General features: G+C 41.7%; 1 long non-coding RNA gene across 1 annotated transcript; it reads left to right on the top strand.

Moving 5' to 3' along the window:
- The first annotated feature begins 4,073 nt into the window (after nt 1-4,073).
- LOC118718599 lies at nt 4,074-23,183 on the top strand. The gene is made up of 3 exons (XR_004987856.1): nt 4,074-4,085; nt 5,895-5,898; nt 22,968-23,183. It is a non-coding gene; the product is annotated as an uncharacterized LOC118718599 (long non-coding RNA).
- Nucleotides 23,184-24,117: the final 934 nt, after the last annotated feature.

Genomic DNA, 24,117 nt, shown 5'->3' with positions numbered 1-24,117 from the left:
AATCGACTTTCTCATGTTTTTATTTGTTCATGCACGTTGGTTGACTGGATCTTAGCACAAGGGGGAACAGGGCAAGCAAGAGAGTAGTGGTTGCTATTTGCTTAGAACTTACCACAGTCAGGCAGGGGAGCAGGTTTTCATCAAACTTCTTTATTTTTATTTATTTATTTTTAAAAATATATTTTATTGATTTTTTACAGAGAGGAAGGGAGAGAGATAGAGAGCTAGAAACGTCGATGAGAGAAACATCGATCAGCTGCCTCTTGCACACCCCCTACTGGGGATGTGCCAGCAACCCAGGTACATGCCCTTGACCGGAATCGAACCTGGGACCTTTCAGTCTACAGACGGATGCTCTACCACTGAGCCAAATCAGTTTTGGCCTCATCAAGCTTCTTTAAAAGCGAGGGTGCTCCTTGCATTCCATAAATTTGCAAGCATCCGAGAGTGTGTAAGTGGTTCTGAAACAAGGAGGTGACTCTCTGGGCCTTGCTGGCTGGAAGCCAGGAACCCATTCATTGCCCCCAGTGCCTTAATGTCTCCTCACAGCCAATCAGCGGCTGGAGGACCCTGCTGGCCCCAAGAATCAGTGCGGGGAACATAATTTTTATTTCCTTTGCTCACACATGTGCCAGCAAGAAAGACTGTCCTCTGGGTGACCCTCCCTCATTTAAATGCTAAAAACACCTCCCTGGGCGGAAACTTAACATGCTAATGAGACATGTGACCCATGAAGACACAGGTAGCGCCACTGTGCAAGAGCCAAAAAGCATCCGCCTCCACATACATACAAGTCACTTTTCCCGCCTAACTCTCCTTGACCCCCCCCCCCCCCCCCCCCCAGCCTTTGTTCGGAGAGGAGAGCGGCCCATTGCCGTTCCCTGCGGGCCGCGCCCCTGTGCACAGTGTACAGCGCCCTCGCCGGAGCTTTCCGCGGGTGATCTCTCTTCATTCTCCTCCCGGGAGGCCAAAGGAGCCCGGGCCACGGGAACGGTTTCATCTGAAAGTCAGTGATCTCAGGCGCTCACTGCAGCCAGCCAGCCGACCGACTCCCAAGGCGGGCTCTCCTTCTGAAAACACAGGGGCCAGATAGATCATTTTGGTTCTTTCCTTTCCTTACACACTTTCCTGAGGGCCTGATCCCACAGCAGTTAGTGTGGGGGAGAAAGGAAGGAAGGAAGGAAGGGAAAGAGGCAAAGAGGAGATAAAGGGGTCTGTTACCAAGCTGGCTGCAGCCTCACAGGTACATACAGGCGAGAGTCTCTGGACAGGCCATGCCGAACCACGATGCCTTGAACTGGTCCATCAGGGTGGAAGGTGAAGACTCTGCTTAGCAGAGTCTGTGTGTGGAGAGGAGGCACAGGTCCACGTGGTTCAGGCGGGTATTGGTAGCAGGGCCTCTCCTACTTCCTCATTTCATTGCTGGACCAGTTTTTTTCTAGTTGATGGGGACAAAGCGTCCTATAGCAGTCGTTAGTTCAATACCGATACCACCTCCTGAAAGGGAGCATCAAGCGCTGCAAAGATTTTTCTTTCTTCCTTCCTTTTTACTTTTTTATTTTTTGCTTAATCCCTCCACGTTTTTCACTTAGCCCCTCATCCCCTCTTCCCTCTGACAGCTGTTAGTCTCTTCTCTGTCTATGAGCTGTTTCTATTTTGTTTTGTTTGTTTTGTTTATTAGATTCCACATATAAGATTGGTACCACATATGGTACTTTGTCTTTCATGTAGCATAATGCTCCCCAGGTCCAGCCAAGCTGTTGCAAAAGGTGAGATTTCCTTCTCTCCTATGAGAGCTGGGCTGCGGAGGATTTCATTGTGTAGATGTACCCCAGCTTTTCTATCCACTCATCTACTGAGGAGCACTCGGGCTGCTTCCAAATCTTGGCTACTGTAAATAATGCTTCAGGGAACATAGGGGTGTGTGAAAACTAAAGACAAGACTTTTAAAAATGGATTATTGTAAACTTTGTTTAGGTCATGGGAGTAACAAAATTAGAGATTGGAACCTCCACGGACTGTGCTTCTAAACACGTAGGCAGAGAAAATGGAGAAGCTAGTCAGCAGAGAGAGAGTGAAGCAGCCACTCAGAAAGGCCCCGCAGTGAGGGATGGTGGCCAGCTGTCCTGGTGTGCCAGCACAGAAGCGTGTCCCAAGACGCTGGACTTCAGGGTTAAACTAGGAAAATTCCAGGCAACCCAGGATGAATTGGTCACCTTACTAGGATTTCTCGGAACCCAGCTTTGTTTTTTAACTTGATTTTATAAGAGATTCCTCCTCTTCTTCTTCTTCTTCTTCTTCTTCTTCTTCTTCTTCTTCTTCTTCTTCTTCTTCTTCTTCTTCTTCTTCTTCTTCTTCTTCTTCTTCTTCTTTGTCTTCTTCTTCTTCTTCTTCTTCTTCTTTTTTAATATATATATTTTATTGATTTTTTTTTAATAGAGAGGAAGAGAGAGGGATAGAGAGTTAGAAACATCAGTGAGAGAGAATCATTGATCAGCTGCCTCCTGCACACTCCCCACTGGGGATGTGCCTGCAACCAAGGTAATGCCCTTGACCGGAATCAAACCTGGGACCTTTTAGTCCGCAGGCCGACGCTCTATCTACTGAGCCAAACCGGTTTCGGCTTCTTGCTTTTTCTAATTGGGATTTCTGCCACTTGGAAATGGGTCCTATTAAAAAATAATTAGGTTTTATTTTTTTACTTTATAAATAATTTTTGTCTTATAACAACTCATTAAGACAAAGCAGACAACACCTCCATTGTAGAGAGGAGAGAATGCATTGAAATCCTCGCAACATTTATTCTGATTATGTGGCTGATGGGTCAGGTAGCAAAGCTGGGCTCTCTGTTTCCTATCAAAGGAGTTTGTACCTCTAGGAAGACTTCTTCTCAGTGTGCAGGGTTTAGCATCTTGCAGAAATGGATTTTGCAATCCAAGGCAGTCCACCTGCACTTTTAAAGAAACACCTACCCATACCTCTATGTTGCTAGGTATGGGAGTTGCAAACTGTCTATAGCCTATACTATTTTAAGCTCTACTATTGTTACCCCTTTTCAACTTTACATGAAAAAGTGGGAAAATAAGGATAACTGAAACTGAGAGATTATCTCCCTTTGGGGCATTATATTAATTATCTAATTTAATCCTCAAAGCATTGTTTGAGGTAGGTTTCTTTTTACAAATAACCTGAAACTCCAATATGGTTCTGTATCCAAAAACCAATCACATGATACACCACAAAATGATGGATAAAAACCATAAATCACCTATTAGATGCAAAAATAACATTGGACAGCATTTGACATTCATTTATGACAAAAACTCAACAAAGTGGGTATAGAGGAAACTACTCAATATGGTATGACTAGCACAGCTAATATCATATTCAATGGTGAAAAGCTGAAAGATTTTCCTCTTAGATCAGGGATACGGACAAAAGGAACTCTTGTAAATTGGCACAGCCACTATGGAAAAGAGTGTGGAGGTTCCTAAAAGAATTAAATCTGACTCATATGACCCAGTAACACCATTTCTCAATATCCAAATAAAATGAAAACAGTAATTTAAAAAGATACAAGCACTTCTATGTTTATTGCCCCATTTTATTTACAATAGCCAAGACAGCAAAGCAACCTAAGTGTCCCCTGATAGATGAATGAAGAAAGATATATATAACCTACAATGGAATATTACTCTGCCATAAAAAAGAACGAAGTCTTACCATTTGTGACAATATGGATGGACCTACAGGTTATTATGCTAAATGAAATAATTCAGACAAAGACAAATATCACGTGATTTCACTTTTATTTAGAGTTTAAAAAGCAAAACAAACATACCATACAAAATTAAAATAGTCTCATAGACATAGAGAACTAATTTATGGTTGCCAGAGGGAAAGGGGCTGGGGGATGAGAGCAGAACAGGTGATGGGGAATCAGATGTACAAATTTCCAGTTGTAAATCAATGTCATGGAGACGTAATGCCCAACATGTGGCATATAGTCAATAAAATAATAACTTTGTATGGTAATCACTTCATTAGGTATATTAATAATGAATAAATGAAACCAGTATGATATTGTATATTACTATATTTTAATTTTTAAAAGGATCCAAAACACAGAGATTATTAGGTTGTTTATTTAAGGTCACTTAGCTATTGTTTATTGACCAGAACTGTGATCCAAAACCAGAGCTTTCTACTCCAAAATCCATTGTTTTTCTCATACACAATGCAAACTTCTAGGTATATAGATTGCACTATTGTGGAGCATGCAATTGTTTCATAAGAACAGAAGACAGTCTCTGCAGACTTGGAGGATGGAGAAAGGCCAGTGACAGGCTGCCCTGCCCTAGTCAGTACAATTCTAGAGCTGCTAGAACAGCACAGGCCCCGAGATAAGTGGTAATTTCTATTCACAATTTATTCATAATCAATCTGAGATTTTTCCCTTCATGTATTTGGAAGGCTCTCAAGATGAATATTCCTCAAAAGGCAATAAAACATTTCAAAAGGAGAAAAACTAGGCATAACCTTTTGTTTCATGTCTATTATTTTTTATTTTATATATAACAAATATTTCTTATAAAATATAATAATTGAATTGTAATATTACTGAAAATACAGAAAGATAAAACAATTACAGAAAGTTATCCTTGTAAAGATTTTGCTGTTTGTTCTTCCAGATTAAACACACATGTTTTTTTAACCCAAAATACTATCCTATAAAAATAGTTTTGTAAACTAGGTTATTTTTCTCTTAACAATTCATTGTGAATATGTGTCCGTGTGAATGAACAATAATTTTTATTGTCTTTATCTAACAGACCAGAGCATCAATCTCTTCCCAGATTGATGCCGGTGGTTATGTTTTTAATCTGTTTCTTCTTCCCCCTCTTCCCTCACCACAATTCAGGCCTATCCATGAGTAATGTAGCTTGTGATGAGCTGAAGTATTTAGTAAGCTAATGTTCACTGTCCACAGCAGGAGGCCCCCACAGCTTGTCTGATGAGAAATGAACTGCCTGAAGCAATCTGTTAATGGCAACTAATTTCCCATATTGGATTCTCAGCTTAGCCTCTTCATATCTACTTCAAGCATGACAATGCATTCAGAGTTTCCTTGAAAGTTCCCTATCTGAGAAGCCAAACAATGTGTTCAGGGCCATGGTGACCTTCTGAGGTACTGTCCTAGCTTCCCCAGACCAAACTTGGACTAGCTGGGACCACTGATCATATAAAAATAAGTTTTCGAATGAGAGTTTTCACATTGATCTCTCTCTCTCTCTCTCTCTCTCTCTCTCTCTCTCTCTCTCTCTGTCTCTCTCTCTCTCTCAATTCTAACTATTTTCAGATAAGTTAGTGATGAAAATGAGTGGGCAACAACATTTGTAAATGTCAAACTAAGTTTCTTCAGAGAGACTATATATTTACCCCTTCAAAATATGTCATTTTAAAAAAATATATATTTTATTGATTTTACATAGAGAGAAATTGAGAGGGACAGAGAGTTAGAAACGTTGATGAGAAAGAAACATCGACCAGCTACCTTTTGCACACCCCCCACTGGGGATGTGCCCGCAACCAAGGTACATGCCCTTGACCGGAATCGAACCCGGGACCGTTCAGTCCGCAGGCCGACGCTCTATCCACTGAGCCAAACCGGTCCTGGCTGTCATTTTCTTTGTTGTCTTCAAATGGGCTGTATTAATCTGTCTTTTTTCCTGTTAATGCATTTAGGATATCTAATATGTATTAATAAGCTCCTCTATTTTTGCCTTAAACAAATCCTATTATTTTGTGAATCTATCCAGTTGCACAGAGATTATTGAATATAGCTCAACTTAATTAGATACAGTGATGTCCTGGTATGTAAAATTACTATCCAGAAAAGTTAGTACTTTCAGTTGTCACTAAATTTTCCTATTTTTGTTATATTTCACATTTAAGTCCCCTCCCCCAAATCTACAGGTTTCATTAATGTGATTTTAAAATGGCCCTAAAAATTTTCAAATATTTAATAGCTATGACCAAATTCAGGGGAAAATATATCCAAAGGTCATTTGATCACAAGTTTTATAGGCAGACAGGTAGGTAGAGAATAGTGTAGTAAGCATTGGTGGGTCTTAAATGTGCATGTAAGTGGAGTGTACAGTGCACATACATGCACACTGAAGTTTTTATAGCATCAAAGGAAAGCCCTACTCCCCCACCTCACACCCACCACCTCTATTTCAAAATCCCTGGTTTCTGGAAGCCAGAATTATGAATATTTTAAAAAACATTTTAAAAATTGAATCCAGAGAGGAAGGGAAAGGGAGAGAGAGATAGAAACATCAATGATGATGAGAGAGAATCATTGATCTACTGCCTCCTGCACGCTCCACAGGAATCAAAGTGTGACCCCCCAGGTTCATAGGTCAATGCTCAACCACTGAGCCACGCTGGCCAGGCTATGAATATTTTTTTATTTTGGATTAGATTACTATTTTTTAAAATTCCGTGACAACCTCTTCACTTTACTTACACGTCAGTAAGAATGACAGTCTCAAATGGTGCTATACATCGCTTGCAAAAGCAGAGCCTGATATAAGGTATTGAAACCTTCCTACAAGAAACAAACTCAGGGAGGTTGTCAGGGAGCATGTGGGCTGTGGGTTGTCACCTGGAATTGACTGATGCATGAATGTGTTTTCCATCAACGAGCTCATCTCTGTCTACTCCTTTCAGGGAATTAACTTCCCACAAAACTAGACTAAGTGGTTTATCCCATTCCAGCTCTTTAGGAAGAAGCAAGGTCATTATAAGAAAGGTCAGCCCAGTACTCCTTTGTCCCAACATCATCTTAAATTGTCCAGGAAACAGTTTGCATAGTTGCAGATGCACTGATATGATCCATTGGCAGAGTGGTTTTCTAACACTGAAACTTTTGCTTTTCTGTGAGACCTAAGCAATGTCATTATTTTTCTAGAATGTTCTTACCTTGAAGTGATACAAAACCATATCACTCAGTGATTAGGGAAGTAGGCTCTGGAATTCACCTGATAGGTTTCATGCAATCCTCATACACCCGTCCCTTTGAATCTGATGTAGGAAATAAGAAGCAACGTTAGCAGCCTTGAAAGGGCGCCAGGTTTTAGACCGGTGGATTCAGACCAGACCTTGGTTCATCAACCTCAATACTTGAGTTCTGGCTAAGAAAGAATTCAGAGCCAAGGCTCAAACTATAAGAGAAAGTATGCTTAGAAAGTCTTAGAGGTTGAAGTGAGCTGTAGAAGGAATTGGCTCAGGAAATAAATTAAAGAGGCAACAGAAGGGGTCCTTGGAGTTAGGAAAGAAAGGGTAAAGGGAACAGGCCTGGCAGGGAAGGAAAAAACCTCCTCTAAGGGGGTCTGCCACGGGACGTGCCAGGAAAGGGAAGGTCAGGGGAGGGTCTGAACCACAGGACCAGCAATATGAAAGGTCAGGGCATCTAAACCACATAACTAGCCATATGCTAGGGGAGGAAAGGTTACCCTGGGGGTGAGATTTTTTGCTTTCCCAGTGTTGCCCATTGCTGAACACCCTCCCTGCCCCCAAGATTTTCTGCTATGGTGACCTTCTATACTTGGTCCAGTGTTCTTGATCTGATCATTTCTGTCCAACTGCCTACCATAGTAAGACTGCCATTTTCTGGAGCATTTCCTCATTCTTTTGAGATTTTGCTTCCCGGCAGTTGTCATTGCTTTGGCTCAAATAAACGAAAACATTATCTACAGGTTTGGACATTTCTTACATCGAAAGCTACATGAAAAATTAACCCAGGTTTTCTGATGACAAATCCTGTGTTTTTCCCCATAACTAGAATATGTTGTAGCATCAGTAATAATTATAAAATAACTAGTAGCTTTGCCAGTGCAGTGAGATTTCCCCCCCCCCCTCTTGGGCTAGTGAACATCCCATTTACACATGGAAATATGACATAATAAGAATGTTACAAATATAATATTATAAATATTATTATTTTTTCAATATAGAGTGCCCTGGATGCCAACCAAAAGTGGCTTTGTCTTCCTGACTCTCAAAAGCTCACCTGGCATATGCCAATCAGGTAATGGTTTGTGACAAAGGATCATTAGGTGCACAATTACCTCATTTGAAAGACAAAATCAGGGCTGAGTAGAAGAGATCCCTGCATACACTATTTTGTGCGTGTACTCATCCTTACACCCAATATGGAAAAACTGGCCCTTCAATTCTTCTCCCATCTACAGCTTTCCGTTTCCTTAGTGGATGGTTCCCATTGAAATAGAACAAAGATGATGTGTTTTCCGGACATAACCAATTACCTTCTGTCATCACTTCTCGACTAAACATGTATGTAAAAACCAAGTTGTGTATGTAAACTTCACTCCAGCCTCTCCAGGCAGGTTCATTCTTCTCCCTCTACCCCCGGCTTCAGCAGTCATTCTCTTTCATAACTACTTGCATGGAAATGATGAAGGCTTTATTTTATCTTTTTCTTCCCAAATACATTTGGTAAACTCTTCCAAGCTGTCTTCCTTTATGGCAGAATATTGTCCCCGGCCTATTTATATGCTAATTATGTAAGTGTTACCTTTTACTGACAAGTATTTACATGTTAATTAACTTGGGGAGGAGAGTTAGAATACTAGTTTGCCCTGTTTAAAGTGATAAAGGGGATGCTCTTTCCTTTGGAGAAGAGAACAAAGACAGTATCATAAAAGGAAAATTTTTAATTACCGGTCCCTCTTCCTGAGAATTAGAAATATATTTCCCACCCTTTCTTTCTGCAGCGAGATTCTCCCCATTGTGATCCGAGGCACAAAAGGAGCAGGGAGTGAACATTCTTCCTTTTCATCTGCGTTCAACGTGGACCTATCTGGCGCTGGCCATCTAGGTAGGTGATAGTGAAGGAGAAAATTTAAAAAGAAAAAAAGGAAAGGAAAGGAAAGCAAGCTTGGAAATAGTATATTTTTCATTGAAAAATACTTGAGAATAGACTGATTCCATGAAAACCTACACAAGTCAGTTAGCAATAGTCTCTTGACCTCTTATTGTACTGCATTGTCCTGCTCATCACCGCAAGAGCAGTGAGAGGAGAGCTCTGAGAGAAAGGTGTGTGTCAGTGAAAACACTGGCCGCCAGAGAGGAAGTAGAGATCCAATTAGGAGTCAATCATGTTAAAAGAATTGCAGTGAAAAGTGTTTTAATTTAATGAACAAAAGAAACTTTTACTATTCAGTGCAGCTGATTAAATGGGAGTGTTCAAAGATAAACTGAGACCTATTAAAAATTAGGAGTATATTTATTCAAGCAAAAATGCAATCTAATTGGGCAGTGACAAGCTAAAGACAAGCTAAATGCGGTTAGGAGAGTTCCACCAGCAGGAGAGAGGGGAAGGACTTACAGAGAAGAGGCAGAAGTAAAGCAAGGGAATCATTGGATGGGCTGTAGCTTAAGCCCGTGGTTGGCAAATTTCAGCTCTCGAGCCACATGCGGCTCTTTGGCCCCTGGAGTGTGGCTCTTCCACAAAATGCCACGGCCTGGGCGAGTCTATTTTGAAGGAGTGGTGTTAGAAGAAGTTTAAGTTTAAAAAATTTGGCTCTCAAAAGAAATTTCAATCGCTGTACTGTTATTTGGCTCTGTTGACTGGATTAAGTGAATGCCTTTTTGGGAAAGCCTAGTTGGCTGTGTGCTATTAGTTGTCCTTAGGGTTTAACTTCTTAACCTTGAGGCTTTACTAACTTAGGTTATTAAAGCTACCTCAGTCTAATGGCCCCCTTGCTTAATTAATTTAACGGGAACAAAAAGAAAGACAGAAAAGTGTATCCCTGTCACTGAGTGGAAGGACACTTGAGCAAACAGATACTTTAGTGATGGTCAGCCCTTGTGTCATCTTCATCATTAGCTAGTCAATATTAATGATCAGAAGCGAGCTGAGGGGAGGCCAGACATTACAAGCATGGCCATCGGGGCAGCTTCACCAGGAAGCTACAGCTTCACCCAGCATTGTTCCTGCGAGGGGATCAACCCCCTCCCTTCTTCCCTCGGGGAGGGATTGTTGGGGGAGAAAGGGAGTGCAGGGGTTTTTTTGTTTTTGTTTTTTTGTCAGTGTATCTCTAATTTTAGCAGAATTCACACCTCCAAAGGTTCTTGTCTAGACACGTATTCATGGTGAAATGACATAACCATCCTACACAAGCCTGGTGAGAAACCATGGGTAGAAAAAGAAGAGTAACTCTCCCTAGTTAAAATTTAGTGAGAATGCTACATTGAAAAAAAAAAAAAATTACCCATTTATTCAACAGTACTTGATGGCATAAGAATTAATGACACAGGCAAGACTCTGACTTAGGTGATGGGAATCCATCAATATGGAGATTAAAGTCTGGTAGAACTATTTCTACATAGTTGCTTTTTTTTTTTTTTTTTTTTTTTTTTACCTTGCTTTATTAATGTATCTTTGAAATTAAATTACTTCTGGTTACTGGTTATGTTGCGAGAACATAATTTTTCTCTTTTAATAAAGGGTAGAAAAGCTGTCTGGACCCCAAAGCCCTAATTAAACCCTAACTCTCACTATATATTTGTAGAAGTGTATTCTAATTGCAAACAAAATATCAAAGAGATAATTAATAAATTCATTTATATTCTGCTTAGAAACTCAGATATAAGAGATAGATTAAATATCACAGGAACAGATTTCTTAGACAAAGTCCTACATTAAAAAAAGAAAAGATTTCTATACTCTCTGATATTTTGTTAAAAGTTCTCCCGTGCTCCACACACACACAAATAACACAGGAAAATATTCTCACTTACTTTTCATTTCCCTTGAAAGTTTAAGTAGAAAAAGAAACTGCCAACCTGTTCTGAGACCTCAGAGACTTTTGCATATAAAGGAGGGAAAACAGTGCCCGGAGCATCCAGTGAATAACGATGGTAATTATTTAGTATCACGAAGAAGCTTTACGATATGAAATCATTGTCCTAATTCCCAGTAAACATTTATTTTTTAAGTCTCTGTTTCTTAAGGCTTTTATTGTTGAAAAGTGTCTCCCGTTCCTTAGAGTAAATGAGTGAGTATTCACATCAGAATATTCCCCTTTTTGTAGCTTTCTCACCCACCCTTCATATTTTGCTTGAAACATACATAATTATAAAAGATGAGAGCCCAATTATTATCTTATCTATCACCCCCTATCCTCACAGGTGCCTGGCCACTTTGTGAGTGGGAGCTAATGTCAGAGAAGATCCATTCTCAGTTCAGCTGCCTCACTTGATCAACTCGAGCCTGAATCCAAGGACAGTGGTCTGTCTAATGAAGCTAATTGTCATTGTTCCTCATTAGTTTATACAGGATGGAGACTGTGAAAGGACAAAAGAATACAGTGTGAAGAAGAATGGTTTTCTCTGACCTTTTGTGTGAGTGTGTGCATACTTATTTTTATTTTTTTGGCTTAGCTAATTGTATATTTTCCCCCTTTCTCATTCTCTCATTGTCTTCCCTGGCTCTTCCCCCACCTGAAGAGGGAATTAGAAAATCCACGCTCTGAGCGCCAAGATGACCTGCTAGGCTTCCCGGCTTTCAGCTCGACTGCACATCGGAGTGTCACACTTTTTCTGGAGCCCTGCTGCTCTAGCCCCTCCCTTCTCCAGGAACTGGAAATCAGATTGAATTTGATCTCCACAGAGGATAAACTCGTGTGTTTCAGAAAGTTCAAGGTCCTCTGATGGACAGTGTGCTCCTTTCTGCAAAGATGAAGGGTCCATTCATTCTGTGAACAGTCTGGACTCAGTCAGAGATTTATTTTATCTCATAGAGGTACTTTCACTGAGGTGGCTTTTCTTTTCTTTCTTTCTTTCTTTTTCTTCTTTTTTTAAAAATATATTTTATTGATTTTGTACAGAGAGGAAGGGAGAGAGATAGAGAGCTAGAAACATCGATGAGAGTCATCAATCAGCTGCCTCTTGCACACTTCCTACTGGGGATATGCCTGCAACCAAGGTACATGCCCTTGACGGGAATCGAACTTGGGATCCTTCAGTCCCTACGCCGATGCTCTATCTATTGAGCCAAACCGGTTTCGGCTGAGGTGGCTTTTCTGCCAGTGTTCTCTATAGAGAGTAGGACATGGAGCTAGGGTCCTGCCCATCCCTAGGCCTGCCAGCATGAGGGTGGTTTTCTCTGTGCATGCACATCGGCCTCCGCTGGCCCTGGCAGTTCTACTCGTGCAGAGTGTGCAAATTCTCTCTCCTTCAGGTTTGCTGCAGTCTTTCTGGCAAACAAAAGAGTCATTTTGAGTGGGCACCCTTGTCAGCTGTTTCTCTAATAGGGCCTTTGGTAACATCCAGAAAAAAACCAGGGCTCCACCACCTCTGCTTCATTTACATAACTGAGATTGATGACCAGGGGAGGAAGGTGTTTAAGGCACTTGGAGAGAGGAATTTTGGGATTAAGTAGGAAGCAAACTGAAATGAGCTGTCTATAGTAATTAGGAAACACATACCTCATATTTTCATTAGGTATTGCTATTATACCACACAAGGCCAAGGCGCCTGATCAAACTACAGTTTAGTATCTAAATGTATGCAAAAATTACAGGGCAAGTAGTTACTTCATTACATTTCGAGAACTCTTCAGGGATATTAAATAAGTGGAAATTTGGTCATTAGCGATACTGCCCTAGAATAAAACCATGGTCACAACAAATGACAAGTATACCCGCAAAACATGGCCAAAAGCTTGCTGATCTGGGATTTAAAAATAAAAACCAAGGGGGCAATATGAATATATTATTTTATAACAACAAATATTATTGAAAACATATTCTTAAAATAATCTCTACCTATATTACGGTATATAAAATACCAGTTACCGTAAGTTTTTTTGTATTTTTTTGAAGTGCCCAAGACAAAATGAATGGTCACTCATTGTGCCAGGACGTCTTGGAGAAAGCCTCAGTCAGCTGTGTTATTCATCAGGTAGTTAATAATTCCATCTTCTCCACGAACCATCCAACACTCCATCCCTTGGTGGCTCTGCTTGGGATAGAGTTGAAGAAATGAATGGGTTTCTTCTAGCTCCAGCCATAAGCATTCTCTCTCCTCCTCAAATACTTACTGCTAAATATTTTCCTTAATCAGTGCCTGTGTCAAATTGAACTGATTTATTATAGCCACTTCCACAAATATTTGCCTACCAACTGACAGAACATTGAACTTTCCTAGTGTTGCTGAAACCAACGACCACAAACTTGGTGGATGAAAGAAAGTTCTGGAGGCCGGAAGTCCCAAATCAAGCTGTTGGCAGGTTGGTTCTTTCCGGAAGCTGCGTTTCTCCTAGCTCCTCATGGCTGGTGACAGTCCTTGGCTTAGAGATACATCACTCCCATCTGCCTCCGTCTTCACAGTGCTTCCTTCTCTAGCTCCGTGGCTCATCTCCATGTCTACGCTGGATCAGGGTACTGTCGTAGGAATTAGGGCTCACTCTGATCCAGTAGATTCTCGTCTCAAACCTTATCTTAGTGATATCTTCCAGGATCCTTCTTTCAAATTAGGTCAAATTAGGTTTTGGGTGGACATGAATTTTTAGCAAACACTATTAAACCCAATACACAGATTAAATTGGATTTGGTTTGAGAAATAGAGTTTTAGAGATCACAAGTTTAGGGCTTGCACAATGTCTCACATATGTCTATTGCAGCCATTTACAACCAATGTGATGCAATAATTTAAAAAACATGAACCCTTTCATCTCCTCCTAAGGACCTAAGGCAGTGGTTGGCAAACTCATTAGTCAACTGAGCCAAATATCAACAGTCCAACGATTGGAATTTCTTTGGGGAGCCAAATTTTTTAAACGTAAACTTCTTCTAATGCCTCTTCTTCAAAATAGACTCGCCCAGACTGTGGTATTTTGTGGAAGAGCCACACCCAAGGGGCCAAAGAGCCGCATGTGGCTTGTGAGTTTGCCGACCACAGACCTAAGGGAACAGCTCAAGGGACTCTTGAGTTTCAAGAGGAGAAGTGGCTGCAATGGCAGGTCCAGATCCCAAGGTGCTGCCTGGATGGCTGACCTCTTTTCCTCACTGTTGTGAAACCATTTGCTTCAAATAAGACTGTGGCTGTGGGTCATCAACGTATTCTGAGAACAAAGCAAAGCATTTTATAAAAGTCTCCCTGAATGCTTAGGGAGTGGATGTCACCAGCTTAGAACAAGTCTCATTCATTGCCTTCTTTCTGAGAAGGCTTGTGGGAGGTAGACTCAGGTTGGAGGTACTTTTGTGATTATTCAGGGAATTGAGGAAAACTTCCTTAATTTACATGGAAGCTTCTAAATTCTTTGAGAACCCCCAAGCAGTGAGATTATTGAAATGATAGAGGTTTTATGGACCCTCACATCTGTTTATGAATAACCTCAAACCCTAAGCTAAGCAAATCTATTTAACTCAATGTAATTATAAATATGAGCTTTTATTATTCAAATGATGCCTTCATATGCCAGGAAAACCACTTTGTGAAGCTTATTAACAACCACAGAACAGAAATATTTATTCTCAGAAATGACAGATGTCTTAAAGCAAAACAATAATACAATACCCAACCTCCCCCAAGTGGCAGCTTTTTATACTAGATGAAGAATAGATATTTGACCTTCAAACCCGTGAGATGTCTGGAAAGGGGGGTGGAGGGGAATGGTTGTTTGGCCACTTGCTGCTTTAGCTTGATTAATAGGCTTCTACTTGGGTTGATTTGAGATGCTGATTATGAAGTATTTCCGTTGTGATCATGTGGAGTCTCTGACAGTCCCTCTCCACCTCCCCACCCCATCATCATTACCACCCAGTAAAGAGTAATTCTGCATTCTACATCCTCTGGCATTTTTTTTAAGGGCATGCTGGATTCCTGTTCTGTAGTTTCTAATTAATTCTGTTGCCTGGATTTCATTTTTTTTCTTTGGAGATGAGGCCAGAAAAGGCGGGCGAAGTGCACACCTTCATCTGTCACACTGTCTGTGGTCAGTGTGAGTTTAACCATGGTCACTGCTGCCTCCGGGGCTGTGTGTTAGAGTGATGGCAGAGACAGAGGCTGGTTTAAAACACTAGAGTAGCAGGATCACTTATTCTCTTCAAGGGGGAGTCCCAGGGAGGTGGTGAAAGGCACAGACTCTGGGTGAAGTCCAGCTGTCAGTTATAAGCTGGTTACCTCAGGCAAGGTGCTAGGCTCTCTGTGAAGATTACGTAGATCCACGTGTCTGAAGTATCCGGATGTGTTCCTGGCACTTAGTGAATGTTTCTTATTAAGCAAATCAGACAAGAGCTCTTTTCCTCAACATCTCCATGACCAATCAATTGGTTAATTTCAGATTCTGATATGATATGAAATAAAAAGGGAATAGGAAAGGGACAGGTTCACTTTGAGAATAAAACCTGGTGTGAGATGGTGAGAAAGCAAAAAGTACAGCTGAAATACATGGGGGGGGGGGGGGGGGGGGGGGGGGGGAAGGATAAGAGGTTAGGCAAGGGCGGCAGGGAGGAGCCATATCCCATCATAAGGGAGCTGGATTTTACCAAATGTAATGAGAATCTATTGGAAATGACATTATGAGATGTATGCTTTTAAAAGATCCTTAAAAAAAGAGGGGGTTAGCCGGTGTTGCTCAGTGGTTGAGCATTGATCTATAAACCAGGAGGTCACGGTTTGATTCCCAGTCAGGGCACATGGGGAATAGGGAGTGTGGAGGAGGCAGCCAATCAATGATTTTCTGTCATCATAGATGTTTCTGTCTCTCCCTCTCCAATCCTCTCTGAAATAAATAAAAATGTATTTTAAATAAAGATCCTTTGTTTGTTGTGTGGACTATGAGTTGAGAGGGGTCAGCGTCATAGGAAGAGACATGGTTTGGAATTGGAAAATCCGTTTGACAGCTGGTGTGGTCCTAGGTACCCTCTCAGAATCATGGGAAAGAGCAATACTCTTGCAGGGCTGTTACAAGGATGAAATGAGATAATGTATATAAAAATGTTTGGTGAACTATAACAATGAACAAACACCATTTCTAGGACTACTACCATAAACTGTATTTTTCAGTGTGTGGTCCTCATACCATCTGCATCAAATTATTTGAGGCACGTATTTAAGGAGCAGAGATGTTAGCTCAGACTTCTAAATTTCCACCAACTTCTAGTCACTCATACATTCTGACGGGAGGCCTTGCAGTGTCGTGGCAAAGAGTGTGAAGACTGAGGCAGGACAGTTTATTTTCAAATTCTGGTTTTATCTTGATAGTTTCCTTTATCTCTCTGACTCTTTTGCCTTGTGTGTAAGATATGAACAATAATTCGAGCACTTCTTATATTAGATTTTTACAAGACTAGTGAATTAGTGCATATAAAGGGCTTAGAACAGAGAGCGGCTCATGGTAATCACAAAATAAATGTTAGCCATGATTCCTACCCAGCAATGTCTGCCTGGATGCAGAAGCTACGGCTGACACAACCATTCAACCCTGGACCTCTTCCCTGCAAGACCCAGCCCTTGTTGGTGAGGTGCTCAGAAACGAATCTTTCAATGGAAGTCAGCCAGGTTTAACAGTTCGAAGCATCAAGGAATACTAAACTAGGTCAAAATACAAGAGAGAGAGAGAGAGAGAGAGAGAGAGAGAGAGAGAGAGAGAGAGAGAGAGAGAGAGAGAGAGAGAAAGATCAGCATGTAATGCAAATTAAAAAAAGAAAGTCCCCAGCTAGAGTTTTTTAAAACCAATTGTTAATTGCAACGTATTGGTCTGCTTATATGTCTGTCACCTCTGCTATCGCTTTCTTAGCTCTTTGGTTCATGGTCTATGCTGAAACGTGATTCCTGAGTCTTTTTTCTTTATCCTCGCTGATTTCCTTCCATGACACCTGGGCGCCCGTTTGTTATTTCTCCAGGATCTCTCTCCTTCCTCTCTCACTTCCTTCAGTGGCTTTGATAAAAATGTATGGCTGTTCCTTTCATTCCCTCTGATCACTTTTAGGCAATCAGAAGATACAATAAACTCTACCAGTGTGAGCTACAGAGCAAGCCTCAGGCAGAAGTGATCGTGGCAGCCGGCAAATCCCTGCTTTTTGAAAATTCTCTTTGCATCACTCCGCTTTTATGAAAGACCTAACTCAGTACCTGTTTTCGCGAACTGAAAGAAATCCAAAGAGGATCTTCACTTTTATTTAGAAAGGCCACAAGTGGAAACAGCGTCCGTGGTCTGTTTTGCAGAGAGCCTTCCAGAGGCAGCAGCGCCCCCAGCAAGGTCCGCGTCCCCGCCAGGCTCCTCTGGAACCGCGCTCGGCATCTCGGCGTCAGGCCACCGGAACTTCTAAGTGTGTGAGCGGCTGTGTTTTATCGTGATTTGTTTTGTACCTCCGTTAGCAAGATCTGCCCTAAGGTATCAGGAGCTTAGGACAGCTCGTAAGGGAGTGACACTCAGTGTAAAACTGAACGTAATTAAGCGTGTTTGGGCGGTTATCTTGGCTGTGGGAACACAAAAAAGTCCATGTCAGTGCGTGGTAATTGCTTCTTTGATTCATGCCATTTTGGCTTAAGAAAGTTTTCATGGGAATGCTCTGCTGGTGGATGGGGAGGGGGCTGTTGTAGATGACTTTAGGGGGAGCTTCCCTGCCCTGGATTTCCCTGTTTTGCATCTTTCTCTGTTGCATCTTTCTCCGAGAAATACGTTTCTTCCGCTTTGTGCTGTTCCTCTTGTCGGATGCTTCCCAGCTGGGACTGAGACTGAGAAGTCACCTGCAGAATTGAGACTCGCTCTCCTTCCATCCCCGCAAGGAAAGAAAAAACCCAAATGTGGCTGCATTTCGGGCTTCCTTTTGACTCGCCAGCAGCCATTTGCTCTCTGTTGTTCCTGGTTAGCGGGTGAATTTATTCTATGCTATTCCCCCTTACATTTTAAGTTCATGTATCTTCATGAAAAGAACAAAGGATGAAAAACAACTTGTAAATTACCACGAGAAAAACCCGTGCTAGAAGCAGTAAGTTTGCTGACAGATGGCAGAATCCGTTGAAAAGCGAGTACCATATTTACTAAGTCTAACCCGTTTAGTAAGCCAAAAATGTGTTATCTAATTCCATCCCTGGTGTATTTGTATGTTTTGGAATAAACAGATGCCTAATGAGGAATGTGTCTAGGGCGCTTTTGGAGGAACCTGGATAAACCCGGGTTCTGATTCAGAGTCTGATTTTGACAGATATCAAAGGGTGCAAAGTTGAATCTATTGTAACTTAATTTGTCGGAGCAAAGTCAGCATTAGAATGTTACCAAAGCAACATCATTTTTTTTAAACGATACAACCTAGAATAATGATGCCACATAAACTTGCTTTTAAAATGTCTCTACTACTTATATAGTTTATAACAACTACACATACTAAAAAGGACACTATCGTTATTAGAAGGCTTGGATATGTGCCTGGCCAGCACAACACACTTAGATATTATCAAGCTTTTTATAAAATGAATTGGAACTCACTCAAGACATACATTTGTCTACATTGTGTGGGACATGGCTGAGGCACAGCACCGCCCGCTCCCACCTCCTTCTGCTAAAATCCCAATTTCCTAAAAGAAAGAAATGCTAATCCTACTACTATCTTTATTTGAATCATGAATTTTGAGGCTGTGTATTCACATGAAGATGTATTCTGATCCAGGGTAAGGCAAGAAGAACAAGTAAAGTCTGGGATACTGGATACATAAAAAGAACTTAAAACGGGCCCAAGTTCTAAGTGAGCACATGGACCATGGTTTCTGGAAAGTGAAACTTGTGGCTATGACTTCCTTCAAAAAAAACATTGAGAGCAGTGCTCTGCACGGGTCAGCACGATAGCCAACACACATGGAGAAGAAGCCAAGGAATTTCATTATCCTTTAACAAAAAGCATGGAAACGTGATTAACCAGTTCATCAATTAATAACACAAAAAGTAAACTTCCAAACAAGCAGTATTGTTAGAGATTTAAAAAATGTCGCAATGATAAAAGGGCCAATCTTTATTTATTTATTTATTTTATTAAATATATATATATTTATTGATTTCAGAGAGGAAAGGAGAAAGAGAAATGGAAACATCAACGGTGAGAGAGAATCATTGATTGACTGCATGTGCCCTTGGTCAGAATCGAACCTGGGACCCTTCAGTCCTCAGGCTAGTGCTCTAGCCACTGAGCCAAACCAGCTAGGACAATCTTTTTTTCCTTTTTTTTTCTTTTTTTTAAACATATTTTTATTGATTTCAGAGAGGAAGGAAGAGGGAGGGAGGGAGGAAGGGAGGGAGGGAGGGAGGGAGAGAGAGAGAGAGAGAGAGAGAGAGAGAGAGAGAGAGAGAGAGAGAGAGAGAGAAATCAATGATGAGAATCATTGATTGGCTGCATCCTGCATGCTCTCTGCTGGGGACTGAGCCCACAACTGGAATCCTGCCCTTGACTGGAATCAAACCTGGGATCCTTCAGTCTGTAGGCTGATGCTCTCGCCACTGAGCCAAACTAGCTAGGGTGGAAAGGGTCAGCCTTTTTTTTTTTTTTTTTTTTTTTTTTTTAAATATATTTTATTGATTTTTTTACAGAGAGGAAGGGAGAGAGATAGAGAGCTAGAAATATCGATGAGAAAAACATCGACCAGCTGCCTCTTGCATACCCCCTACCGGGGATGTGTCCGCAACCAAGGTACATGCCCTTGATCAGAATCGAACATGGGACCTTTCAGTCCGCAGACCGACGCTTTACCACTGAGCCAAACCAGTTTCGGCAGGGTCAGCCTTTTATGGGAAAATTACATGGTTGGAATTTCTCTGTTGCTAGTGGGAGTGGGGTTCTCACAATACCTTGAGAAGACTCAAGACTCACATGGAACAATGAGTGATTTAAATTTGCGTGAAGTTATGCCCCTTGGTTGGTAAAGTCTCGTTTCCCTTAAGCCAGCCCTGGAGAAGGTGCAGCTGGGGATTCAGCAGAACCAGAAGCACAGCCGATGCCGAGGTTCCCTTCCAGGGTGAAGGTGAGTCGGGCACAGGATCCGCTAATTTTAGCCCATCATCCTTTGCGTGTGGGCTCCCTGAGGCTGTGGGCCATGTGGGCTAATGCAGGGAGCATGCCCCTGGCCACAAGAGGCGGGCGTGCAAGAGCGCCAAGCGAGAGAACCCCCTTTGCTTAGGAGTGTCAGTATCACATCTCCCCCTGCTTGCAGTGGCCACGCCTCCTCTGGCCAATGTCCCGTCCCAGGTGTGACTGACAGACAAGCACCCTCTCTGTCATTCAGACTTTCCTGGGCATGCGCCCATTCTTTCCTGGTCTAGTCCCTTTCCCCAGGATCTGGGAGGACAGACCTGGAGAGTGTTAAACTGCAGCTTTTTGGCACAAGTAGCATGCCTGTATTATCAGGCCTTCCTTTCGCTCCTTTGCTGTTAATGAATTAATTACTGGGTTAATTAGTTATAATGGCATCAAATCCTCTTAGGAAATATTATAGTCTAACTGGATATGTGTCTCCACAGAACTTCGAGTACATGAGGCCAAAATGACTGAAATAAAAAAGCCAAATGGGTTAAAAAAAAAAAAAGTCAAATTTATCCTAAACAAAGACATTAACAAGTTTTCCTCAGTAATTCTGTAGACAGGGCAGCAGAAAAGATAGCGATGTGACCTCACTGATATTTATAGAAACCAACCCCTAACAACTTCAGAATGTACTTTTTTCTTCTTCTTTTTTTCCAAATTCTTCTGAAACACGTGGTATCCCACTCGGTTTTAGTTTCCATTTGGAAACCAATGGGCACCAGCACCTTTTATACGTTTATCGGCTGTTTGGTGCAGATGTTATTGGTGCCCTGAACACACCACCTTCACCAAGAGAGGGCAGCTGAGCTTCTGTCACTGATGACAGCTTACATTGACCTCTTAGAGCACCGCCTTTGACCGATGGGGGCCCTCTCACCTTGCAGAGGCGACCTTGACCGGAACTTCTAGAAGGATATGCCACCCCACCAGAGGTAGCCCAGACCAGAGCGAATGACCAGCTGATGTGGGGGTACAACAGGTCAGCTGCAAGCTGTAGGGTACAGTTCATATTCCAGAGGTCCCTATCAGATCAATGAAGAAAAGAAAGAGAAAAAAAGAAAGAAAGCAAAGCTCTTGGCGTTTTCTTTCCCAGGCCTGTCAGGGAGGGGAGCTGCGTCGGGGAAGGCAGTGAGGCGGTGAGCACTGCCAGCTCTTCCATTTCAGTTCCCAAGATAAGGAGGGAAGCCGCCTCAAGTCTGCTCACTTTAGCTTTTTATTTTTTTTTCTTTAAGACATAAATTGCTAATAGTAACAATAGAGAAGCTGCTGGCTCCTTTGTATCGAAGCTACAATGCACTGCATTACAAGAACAGAAGCTCTTTGGTTTCCTCGACTTGAGTCTACAACCTTTTTAAATCCAAGGATCCCAGCAGGCTCAGTAGGCCGTGCCAATCCCGTAGAGCCAGGTGGTAATACATACTTTCCAGGCGGTAGCTAGTGGCATCCCTTTCCTTCTAAAATGTGAAAGGATCTGATTCATGGAAATGCCCCAGAGAACATTCTGGACTCTCTTCCGTGTAGGTTCAACCAAGATTCAAGCCCAGAGCCTCCTCTCTCTTTCTCTCTCTCTGGTGACTTGCTGAGCTGTGCTGCTGAGGCAAGCTACTTCACCTTTCTGAACCCACATTCAGAATGCTCAGAAATCCTTGACACATTTCTCTAGAGGCGCCAGAGGAATTAGCGGATAATTCAGCAAATGTATTTTAGGATTCCTGGAAAAGTAAGCTCATATTTTTAAAATAAGTCTTGGGCAATATTTTTAAAATATCTTATCACTTTTCCCATCTACCCCAATGTACTATTTTAAAGCAATACTCTAGTTTTTCTTAATTTATGTGGTTATTTGATGTATGTCTTTCCTCTTTCTAGAAAGCCAACTGATATAGCCTTTATTTGATGAAGCAATGTTTAGAAAAACTAAGTCTTACACATATTTATTCATTCTTTCTATTATTTTTATTTTTCTTACTAAAAAACTAAAATATATTTAATTTTAAAAAGTTCAAATATACCATTAATGACTTAGATTGGGGACCATAGTTAGCCTGAACCATAGTTTGCCAACCTATGACTTAGCTGACTGAAGAATCCCATATTTCCCACCCCATACACAAACTTATTCATTCATATTCTCTCTCTCTCTCTCTCTCTCTCTCTCTCTCTCTCTCTCTCTCTCTCTCTCTCTCATCCTGGGATTAGGATTAACAATAACAAAAAAAGTATAATAAAAGACATCTCATTCCTATTCTATCCCTTCTGTTGCCTTCTTAACTACTCCTATAGGTTATAATTATCATTGTAAATATTTACTGAATGGCATAGCATTTTTCCTATTATTTGTTTCTCTCATTGAAGAAAAGCATAGTATTTCATGATATGGATGTATGTTATTTTGACCTTGATAAGATGCTACTAGGATAAATAAGTATTAAGATACCCAGAAAGTATTACACAGCTATTTTAGAAGCAGTTTGCAGCTGATTATGCTGCTCTAAGAAAGTATTAGGTCTAAGAAAGTTGCATTCATGTTTTTCATAAGGAAAATAGTGGTACAGTGTTTTTGTATTTTTTCAACATTGACAGATGGTAAGTGAGCAGCCTGGGAGGAGGAGAAGTGACCCATCTTGCTTCTGCAGTGTTAGGAAAGATATCAAAGCAAGAGGCAGATCCCCCAGTGCCAAAGACAATGATCGTTTTAAGCGTAAAATGTGAGCATGTCTCTTACTTGCTTACACAATTGTAAATATATCCTATTGTTAGGAGTTATGAAAAGACCAACATCCTTAATACGGCCTTTAAGTAAGGTGATCATATCATTTCCTCAGCACACTGGCATGAACTTAATACACTGCAGACCAGTAGTTTCATTGCTAGCATTACCCAGTGGCCAGATCAGTTTCTATTGAACGAGTACAAAAAATGTTTTACATAAATGTTAGAGGCATGCTTTAAAATTAAACACTCATTGCACTTTGAAGTTATTTATTACATGTTCTTACAATCTAATGTATTTTTAAAGTATGATACTTTGTAAAACACTGTGTAATGTGAAGTGAGAATTCTCGTGATCCATCCGCAATGTGTTGAGAGTGGAAGTCTGTGTTGTTATTAACTAGAGGCCCACAGCATGAGATTCGTGCACTCGGGAGGGTCCCTCACTCCTGCCTGCACCTCCTCGAAGTCCAGGAGCCCTAGGGGGATGTCCGATTGATGGCTTAGGCCCATTCCCCATAGAAGCAGGCCTAAGCCGTCAGCTGGATATCCTTAGGGCTGTGGTGGAGGCAGGAGGGGTTCCTGCCACTGCCACTGTGCTCGCCAGCTGTGAGTCTGGCTTCTGGCTGAGCAGTGCTTCCCCTGTAGGAGCACACTGACCACCAGGGGGCAGCTCTTGCTTTGAGTGTCTGGCCCCTGGTGGTCAGTGCACCTCATAGTGACAGGTCATTCCACCCTTTGGTTTATTTGCATATTAGCCTTTTATTATATAGGATTACACTGGACAGCAGGCATAAAATGAAACTGACTTAGACTTAGTTAGACTTAGTGGGCATCTGTTGTTCTACTCTGAGCCTGCATTTGCTTATCCTGCCTCTCTTTCCAGCCTCATGTTGCACCTTCCATGCACTTGCTTTCTGCCTTTAGCCTCATGAACCTTCTCTCAAATTCTCACCTGTGCTGCCCCGTTTTAGTTGCAGAAGCACTTTTTCCTCTCTGGATTGCTCTTGCATCCGCCGAGGCCCTGCCCTTCTCTGTGCTTAGGTACTTACTTTTCCTAAGTGAAATCCTACTTGAATGTCATGCATTAGCTAATAATCATTTCCTCAGCCAGCTGACCCTTCTGCCTCACGTAGGCAGTCCTCCCATTCCACCCCCACTGTCCCCAGCACCTCACTCACCATGCCCTGTGCTCCTCTGGCATTGACACTCATTGATGTGATTATTTCATCTTGCTTGTCTTTCCCATTAGACTAAGGGAGCAACAGAAGGCATGCCACTGTCTGATCACCGCACC

The sequence above is a fragment of the Pipistrellus kuhlii genome, unplaced genomic scaffold (genome assembly GCF_014108245.1).
Source record: "Pipistrellus kuhlii isolate mPipKuh1 unplaced genomic scaffold, mPipKuh1.p scaffold_m20_p_14, whole genome shotgun sequence".
Classification (NCBI taxonomy): domain Eukaryota; kingdom Metazoa; phylum Chordata; class Mammalia; order Chiroptera; family Vespertilionidae; genus Pipistrellus; species Pipistrellus kuhlii.
The sequence above is the reverse complement of the archived record's forward strand: the minus strand, read 5'-3'. Positions and strand labels throughout refer to the sequence as shown.